The sequence below is a fragment of the Arachis ipaensis genome, chromosome B8, assembly GCF_059453495.1.
Source record: "Arachis ipaensis isolate K30076 ecotype BB chromosome B8, ASM5945349v1, whole genome shotgun sequence".
NCBI classification, from domain to species: domain Eukaryota; kingdom Viridiplantae; phylum Streptophyta; class Magnoliopsida; order Fabales; family Fabaceae; genus Arachis; species Arachis ipaensis.
The window spans coordinates 123,265,604-123,275,479 of record NC_142443.1 but is presented as its reverse complement, the minus strand read 5'-3'; the positions used below and the strand labels follow the sequence as shown (position 1 = coordinate 123,275,479).

General features: G+C 31.6%; 2 pseudogenes; both read left to right on the top strand.

Moving 5' to 3' along the window:
• LOC148549698 (secreted RxLR effector protein 161 pseudogene) lies at positions 1–402 on the top strand (annotated as a pseudogene).
• Positions 403–1,487: 1,085 nt separating this feature from the next.
• LOC107611397 (3-ketoacyl-CoA synthase 5 pseudogene) lies at positions 1,488–3,098 on the top strand (annotated as a pseudogene).
• The last annotated feature ends 6,778 nt before the right edge of the window (positions 3,099–9,876 follow it).

Here is a 9,876-nt window from a genome sequence, read left to right as displayed (position 1 = left end):
ATGCAAAATTGTTCACCAAGTGTTGCACCTATTGTGAAAGATGACAATTTCTACTTAGATCAATGTCCCAAAAATGAACTTGAAAAGAAACAAATGCAAAATATTCCTTATGCTTCAGCCGTTGGAAGCCTAATGTATGTTCAGGTCTGTACAAGACATGACATTACTTTTGCTGTTAGCATGTTAGAAAGATATCAAAGTAATCCAGGAATTATCTATTGGAGAGCTACAAAGAAGGTCTTAAGGTATCTTCAAGGGACCAAGGACTTCATGCTTACATATAGACGAACTGATAATTTAAAAATTATTAGATACTCAGATTCATATTTGGCGAGATATGTTGATTCTAGGAAGTCAACGTCAGAATACATTTTTATGCTTGCTGATGGAGCAGTATCTTGAAAGAGTGCAAAACAATAACTTATAGCTACTTCTACCATGGAAGCCGAGTTTATTACTTATTTTGAGGCTACATCACAAGGTGTTTGGTTAAAGAATTTGATTTCTGGGTTTAAGATTATGGATTGTATCTCTAGGCCATTGGGAATATATTGTGACAATTTAGCTGCTATATTTATGGATAAAAATAATAGAAGTAGTAGTCGAAGTAAGTACATCGATATTAAATACTTAGTCATTAAAGACCGAGTTAGGTCTAATGAGATACAAATAAAATATATTAGTACTAAACAGATGATAGCTGATCCTTTGACAAAAGACATACCACAAGGATTGTTTAAGGATCATGTTACTAGTATGGGTTTATGTTCTGTAATGTCACTTATATGACTTATGTTATATTATATGACATATTTAGATATGAAATTCTTATTATTGTTTGTTTTTCATTTGGTTAGTATATATGTGTATACATGATTGAGAATGACAAACAAAATTCAGTGAAGGAACTAGAATAAGCATTGGGCTTATTCCTACAGAAATACCACATAAAGAGTTTATTCGATTAAGAGATGTTACATTGTAATACATAGAAGGTAATACTCAATTAATGAGAACCTATCACTATGATTTGTGTAATTTGTCTTAATTGTTTAAGTATAGTATGTAATTACAGACTATACGTAATAAATGTTGGACCAAGTGAAAAAATATTAGAATTTTTATTCTAATTGTAGTCCAATTTGTTAATGTAGAAATTAGTTTAGGTGGTATTGTAATTATTAATTAATTATATTGGTTGTTGGTCTTTTTTTTATGGAAAGAACACGATTGTTCATAAACTTTATAAAGTTTGGATCTCCAATTTTGATCATATAACAATAAAATAAACACATTTTAATTTTATTTAACTTTATAATTAAAGAATTAGAAGTTTTAAATTAAATTAAAGAATTTATTGACAATTTGCTAGAGTATGTAAATTACTGGTTTTATAAAATTTCTAACATATAAAGCTTTGCATTAGTGTGTTAAGTAACTGAGATCAATCAATACAATTCATAATACCTCATACATACACGCTCTCTTCTCTATTCTCTCTCTGTCTGATCTGTTATCATTTATGTAATTCTACACTTCTATTTATTTTTAGCTTTTACTTGTGTAGAGCGCACCTATAAGCTCAATTTGGCGCAACAATGGAACCTATTTCCGAGCAAAGCCATGCTTCTCTCTTATCAAAGCTTCTCCTCTCAAAACTCTCACACATCATGTGGTCTTGTACCCTCTTTTTTGTTGCATCTTCTGAACTGTTTCTAATCCTCCAAAAACTGGAACCCAAGCTCCATTTTCTGCCTCTATGTTTTCTACTTATCTGTTTCCTATTGAAGTGGCTTCTCTCAAGGCCTTCTCCCGTTTACATTGTTGACTTCTCATGCCTTAAACCTCCTAACCATTGCAGAGTGCCATTTGCGGCATTCATTGAGAACGCTTCACAGTTTAAACTCTTTGAACCAAAAAGCTTAACTTTCATGGCCAAAGCCCTCCAAGCTTCTGGACAAAGCGAAAATACTTACCTTCCCTCTCCATTACACTTCATCCCTCCAAAAACAGACCAGAACGAAGCCATTAGAGAGGTTCACAAGCTTCTCTTCCCCATCATTGACGACCTCTTCGCAAAAACCAATGTTTCACCAATTGACATAGACATACTCATAGTTAACTGCAGCTGCTTTTGTCCCTCTCCTTCTCTGTCCTCCATTGTCATCAACAAGTACTCCATGAGAAGCGACATCAAGAGCTTCCACATCTCTGGTTCGGGTTGCAGTGCAAGTGCACTCGGCATAGACATGGCTCAGAGACTTCTGAGAGTACACAAGAACTCAACCGCCATGGTTCTAAGCACAGAGATTCTGTCAACAGGTTGGTATACCGGCAACGAGATACCCAAGTTGATCCTCAACTGCATCTTCCGGATGGGAAGCGCAGCCATTCTTCTCTCCAACAAGAATCAGTTAAAGAAAAATGCAAAATACAGGGTTCTTAGGACACTAAGAACCCAAAGCGCCTTCCTAGACGACGGTTATCTTTCTGCTATATTGGAAGAAGATTCCGTCGGAAAACGCGGATTTAGCGTAAGGAAGAACGTGCTTCACGTGGCTCGAGAAGCCCTTCGTTCAAACATAACCGCTCTTGGTTATCAAGTGTTGCCTCTCTCGGAAACGCTTCGGTATGTTGTGTCCCTCTTTAAGTTGAGGATCTTGAAGAAGGATTCCAAAGGCAAAGGGATTTACGTTCCGAATTTCATGAGCGTGATACAACATATTTGCTTGCCTTGTACGGGCATGAGCGTTATAAGGGAAACGGGAAAAGCGCTGAGGCTTTCTGAAAGAGATATTGAACCTGCATTGGCCACAATGCACAGGTTCGGGAACCAGTCTTCTTCGTCGTTGTGGTATGAACTTGCGTACCTGGAAGCCAAACAAAGGGTTAAAAAAGGTGACACTGTTTGGTTGCTTGGTATGGGGAGTGGTCCCAAGTGCACTACCGTGCTTCTCAAGTCTGTTACGCTTCTATCTGGTGAACCCAAGAATGGTCCATGGGCAGATTGTATTCAACACTACCCTTTGTTAATTAATTAAAGTTATCACGTTCTGTCTCTCCGATAAAAGGTCCTGTCTCTAATATTAATAAGTAAAATACGCAAATTAAATAAATGAGATTTAATATTACACGAAGGTCTTAAATCGTTTTTAGTTACATATTTATTCTATTTCAGCTCTCGGTTATCAACTTGTGAAGTCGATTGCACTTGAATTCTCACATTATTGCATGTTATAACCATTTAAGCCTCATAAATAAATCGCTTCATCCAACGTCGATTTAATAGCAGTTGGTCATAGTACTAAATCATTGTGAACACTGTAAATTTTCTTTCAGAATATAATGAGTATAAAAATAAATTTGTTACTTATTTTGTATAAATGAGATACATGTATATTATACATATCATGGCCCAAAATTAAAATGGTGGATACTACCATAAAGATTTTATTATTGTCTTCATATGAAAATGCTTCTTTTTTACCATTAGATGATGAAATGTATGGTTTGATTTTGATGTGTTACAAAAATGTTATTTTTTTTAAAGTGTGGCTAAACAAACAAAATACACTTTTAACACAAGAATCTTCATAAAAAGATATTTTTAGTATCTTCATTTGAGTAGTTGCCAATTAAAATTATAGTCTAGATAAATTAGTCTAATTTTTTAAAAGATCTATAGAAGCTCAATAAATTCAATCAGATTAGTCCAAAAAGTCATATAAGTTAACCTATCCGATTTACTTAGAGCACGAATGTCATAAGTCCTAACTCATGTCCAACCCAATTTACATAACAAGTAAAACTTTGTCATCCGTTAATTATTTCAGATAAAATTCACAACTTAACCACTATCTCATCAACATGGGATAACTTCTAAATATTGAAGAAGAAATTATTCTAATTACTGCAGTCACCTACTTCTATAAATATCCTATTAAACTCATTGATTTCTCAGTTTCAATTCACTTAATTCTACTTAAAACTTTTGTTAATTTAAATATCAAAATCCTTTACAGGTACTCTTCATTACCGTCCTGGCGAGAATGTCAAAATAATCCACCATCTCGACGAACAAATCTGATCCTTCATCCAAAGAAGTTTGGACCTCACGTCTAAACTCAAATTCACCTTGGTTTTATGTATTGTCTCAAAATATATACCTATTTCGTTTTCTGTAAATACTTTAATTTAGTCGAATCGACAATTGTGTATAATATTAGGTTGCCAATAAAGTTTATAAAGTTTTAATTTCTTTTGAAAATAAACAACATAATTAAATATTTAGTTTTATAAAATTTTAAATTTTTATTGTGAATATATTTTATAACCATGGTAAGCACTTCCATAAACTTTATAAAATTTTGGACAAATCACTGTATTAAACCAAGGGGAGCAAAAAATTACACAAATTCGCCAAACAAAAAATTATTTCATGAATCAACCAATGCATGTTTATATGTAGTTCGAATCAACTAAATTCGAACTTGATCTACACATAATTCGAATCATGTTGCTTCGAATTATACACAAAACTCATACACACACTAATTCGAATTAACCTGATTCGAATTACACATATACAATAATTCGAATCAAGTTGATTCGAATTACACCCTCATTTATTAAAAAAATTATTAATTTATTAAAAAATTTATTAAAAAAATAATTTAAAATTAAAAAATATATATTTTATTTCATGCATTAAAAAAAACTAACAAAATATTTAATTACGAGACTTCTTTAAAATATTAATGAGCTATCAATTCGAATATCATACAATACTCTTTTGTCCATTTTTAATAGCTCATGAATATTTTTTAATAAATTTTTTTAAATTATATGGTGAGATATTACATGATTCGAATTACGCATGGAAAGTTCAATCACTCTGATTTGAATTATATGGTGAGCAATTCGAATTCTATACAATACTCTCCTGTCCATTCTTGATAGCTCATCAATATTTTTTAATAAATTTATTTTAATCATACCACAAAAAATATTTTATTCTATACAAAATAATTTAAAAAATGGCTTAAAAGATGTTAGGAGTACTATAAAAATTTGTAATGACTTAGGACATTAAAGAAATACTCTACATAGTCGATAATAATTTAGAAATTAAAGAAAATATATTTTTATCATGTATTTACCTAAATTACTAGAATATTACAAACTTTTATAGTACTCATAACATTTTTTAAGCCATTTTTTAAAATTATTTTGTATAGAATAAAATATATTTTTTAATTGTTTTGGATGGAATAAAATAATTTTTTTTATTTCTAAATTATTATTGACTATGTAGAGTATTTTATTTAAAATTTGTGTACATGCATGTATTTACCTAAGTCATTAGAACATTATAAATTTTTATAGTACTCCTAACATTTTTTAATCAGTTTTTAAAATTATTTTTCATAGAATAAAATATTTTTTTGTGGTATAGTTAAAATAAATTTATTAAAAAATATTCATGAGTTATCAAGAATGGGCAGAAGAGTATTGTATAAATTATTAATTTTTTAATAAATGAGGGTGTAATTCGAATCAACCTGATTCGAATTATTGTATGTGTGTAATTCGAATTAGGTTGATTCGAATTAGTGTGTGTAAGTTTTGTGTATAATTCGAAGTAACATTATTCGAATTATCTGTAGATCAAGTTCGAATCTAATTAATTCGAATTACATATAAACATGCATTAGTTGATTCATGAACCAGATTTTGGTTTGGCAGATTTGCGTAAAAATTTCTTCCCCTTGCTTATTTTAGTGTTTTGCCCTAAAATTTTTATTGTACTTGTTATGTAACTAAATACCATAAAAAATTTTAAACTTTATAAAAATGCAATATATTATTTATAGATCCATATTCTCTACTAAATGGTTAGACTCCAAAACTATTAACCAGGGACGGATTCATTCACTGCTAAATGGGGGCACAGTAAAATTTGAAAGATTATTAAATACTTCTCGATCAAAAAGATTAGTTGCCACATTCTTAAAATAATTTTGACTCCACACCCAAAACTGAAATTTCTAACCCTTCTCCTTTTTCTCCTTTTCAATTTTTGTCTGTGTCAGCCCCGCATAACTGCGCAGCTCGTCGCCCACTTCCTGATTTGCCTGCGTTATTGTCGCGGTGTCGCCGACGTTGCTGGCTCGCTGTCTCCTAACCTCGCCTACTCCTTGTTTTGCGTTCACTTTGTCTCCCACCAGTCGCTAGCTCCTAACCTGCCCTGCTCGCCTGCTCCTTATTTCTGCTTTCACTTTTTCTCTCGCCAGTCGTTAGCTCGTTGCCCCGTCATCGTTTCTAATGGTCTCGCACTCTCGCCCACGGCCCACTCCATCATCATCTCTCGCCACTCAGTCTGTTCGTCATCGACTTATCGTCTCTAAGTGTCTCGCCACTCTGTCGTCATCTCTGCCGCTCTGCCTCTGCGTCTTCGACTCTCTCGCCTCTCTAGTAAGGATTTGATTTTATCTTATTTAGAAATAAGAATTTGAGTTTGATAAAGATCGTGTGAAACTGTAAATTGTGATTATGTGAAACTTGTGAATTTGATGTTGTTCGAATAATTGGATTATTTATGTTTGTGTATATTGATGAATAATTGAATTAGGATATTACATTTTGTTGCTGCTGAAAATTAATTTGAATGACGTTTATAGTGGATCTTCTTATTGAAAGATGCTATAAGATAAGGTACAATGTTGTGGAGTAGTCATTTTTGAGATTCACTACAATTAATTGGTGGTTTGCGCATTGGTGGCTCACTGTCACTGCAGTTGTATTGTGCAAGTGCAACATTTACTTTTTTGGATTTCTTTTGACTATCTATATTCTTAATTTGAAGTTATATTATTGTGTATTTTTTTTATTGTTTGGTTTATGTTTTATATTTATAATTTTATATTGTACTTTTAAATTTTTATGGAACTATGTTTTACCCACCAACTTTAGTTAGCTTATATAACAGTTGCAAAAAAACCAAGTTGAAATGGTTTGCTTTTTAATTGTTAACCAATTTGTGTAATATTGTTGAAGTTTTGTGTAAACGAAGAGATATGCTTAGTAATTGAAGCATTAAAAAGTAGAAAAATTTCTAGTGGACTTAGTTTAAATCAAGAAATAGCTTTAAAAAGAGCAGAGATACTAGATGGGGTTCACACTATAAAATTATACTTAGATTTTTTTTTTCCGTGGTCAATATTCTTGAATATGTTGAAGAAGATAAAAATAATTCAGAACAAAGAGTTGAAGCATGTCATTTATTGAATGTCATTCAATCCTTTGAATTCATTTTCAACTTGCATTTGATCAAAAATATCTTGGGAGTTACTAAAGAGTTATCTCAAGCATTACAAAGGAATGATCAAGATATTATAAATAATATGGCATTGGTTAAAGTGTCTAAGCAATGGTTGCAAAATATAAGAAATGATGGTTGGTCTCTTTTACTCGACGAAGTCTTACTGTTTTGTGACAAACATATTACTGTTTAAAAAATGGATGATATATTTCTGTCATAAGGAAGATCAACACACAAAGATCAAAAGATCTCAAATTTGCATCATTTTTTCATTGAGATATTCTATCAAGTAGTTGATAGACAACTTCAAGAACTCAATAATCATTTTACAAATGTGAATACTGAATTACTTCTTTGTGTAGCTTGTCTGAATCCAAGATACTCATTCTTTGTATTTGATAAGAAGTTGATCCAGTTAACTCAATTCTTTCTATTAAAATTTTTGTCCACTCAACTTTTGGCACTTGATAATCAATTCTTGGGCTTAAATAGGATTGGTGCTCTTTTTGAAATTGGCTAAGACTCAAAAAAATATTATTTATCCATTATTATTTTTTCTTTTGAAGTTGATTTTAGTTTTGTCCGTAGCAACTGCATCAGTTGAAAAAAAAATTTTCTATTATGAACATCATAAAGAGTTGACTTTGTAATCGTATGAAAGATGAATTTTTAAATAATTATTTAATGATATAAATAGAAAAAAAATATTTAATTGTATTAACACTGAAAAAATTATTTAATCTTTTTAAAATATAAAATTCAAAAAAATAAAATTTTAAATTATTTATTATTATTTTAAATTATTATTTTATTATTTTAATTTATTAATTAAATAATTTAAAAAGTAATCATATTTTATAATATCATAGTACAATTATAAAAATTATTATGATTGTGGTTGGTAATTTATGCATGGCAGAGTGGTGATTTATCCATGTGCCGTACTTAATCATCGTAAACTGTAACGTATTTTCCTACTAAATCGTTGGAGGCGACGGTAAAAAGATACCACCTAATAAATAGTGGCAAAGTACAACATTTAAATGAAAATTGTAAATTATGATATTTTGCAATGATTTACATAAAAGAAAAATGAGACAAAAATATAACCAAATTGAAATAAGAACATTTACTTACAGTTTTCTCCTACACAATTTAGTTAGGCAATTTACCCTTGATATTATATAACAGCATATGTGAAATAATAACAAATATAAAAGATCAAAATACTATATTTCAATTATAAAAAGGGGAAAATGTAATAAATTTTTTTCGTTCTACTACGTGTGTGCATGTATGTCTATCCATGGAAGATAAACCATTCTAAACTTCCTATGAACATAAATTCCAATCATGTTTCTTCCGAAGAATGATTGATGGTGTACAGAGAACTTTGGAATATCTGACCAAACCTCGTCCAAACACAGCATGTCAGGAGGGCTTCTCGCGAAGAAAATCAATCCGCTCAAGACTCAATTACTTTATACTCTCACCCGGTTGCCATCATTTGTGTTTAGACTTTAGAGTTCCTTTCCCATGGTAATTAATAGAGCCACATAAGTATGCGGTATTGGGGACGGATAATCAACTTCTAGATATTTGTAGGTTGAAAGACAAAGTTATGGCCACCCGTTTGGTGCAAAGTTGAAAAAACCTTTGTATCCATGAAATTTTCCAAAAACCCCACAGGTTTTATATTAAGAAAAAAAAAAAAAAAACAATTCAGTAGTGCTAGTTAGTTTATTAGGGTAAGAGTAAATTACCATTTCTACCCATGAAAGTTGAAAATGCTGACATATTTACCTATAGAAGAAGGAAATTACCATTTATACCCATAAAAAATGAGTTTCGCACAACAAAATTATCCAAACACTAAAAAATTACCTAAAAACCCTAAATTACCCTTATCTTCACCACCACTTTTCTAATCTTAAATCCCACCACTACCCAAACTCTTCTTCACCACCACTATTCCTAACTACCACCATCACTAGTCATCTAAAATCCGCAAGCTTCCTGGACTGATTAGTGCAAAACGATGCTACAGCGGAGAGGTGAGGCTTGGCTGCCACCACTGCCTAACCACAACGGCCGCTGCCATCTCTAGAGGCAAGTCTTTGTGATTTTGAACTTCAGGTGTTCTACAAGTGTACCATAATATTTTGTGCTGCATCATAGAAATTAGGAATTCAATCATGAATACAAACTAAAGTAAATAGATCAATGAAAATGTGAAATTAAATCAGTAGAATGAGATAGAGGAAGCTTGAGTGGGTGAAAAACAGCATAGTGTTGTTGGTGGTGTCTAATTCCTTCTCCATTTCCAAATTCAAAACCCTAGCTTTCACCATTGTCGTTAGTTTCTTACCCTATCAACACCAAGGGTCGCAACAATCGCAGCATGTTCAGTCGGGTTCCAACTTCACAAATTTCCAGGAGGATCCTCTTCTTGATAAGCTCATAATGCAATTAGGAGTAATTCACCCATTTCCGCCGCCGCCAATTAACTGCAACGTTGCTGGTTTGTTCGTGTTCTTCTTTGTAGGTGTTGTGTT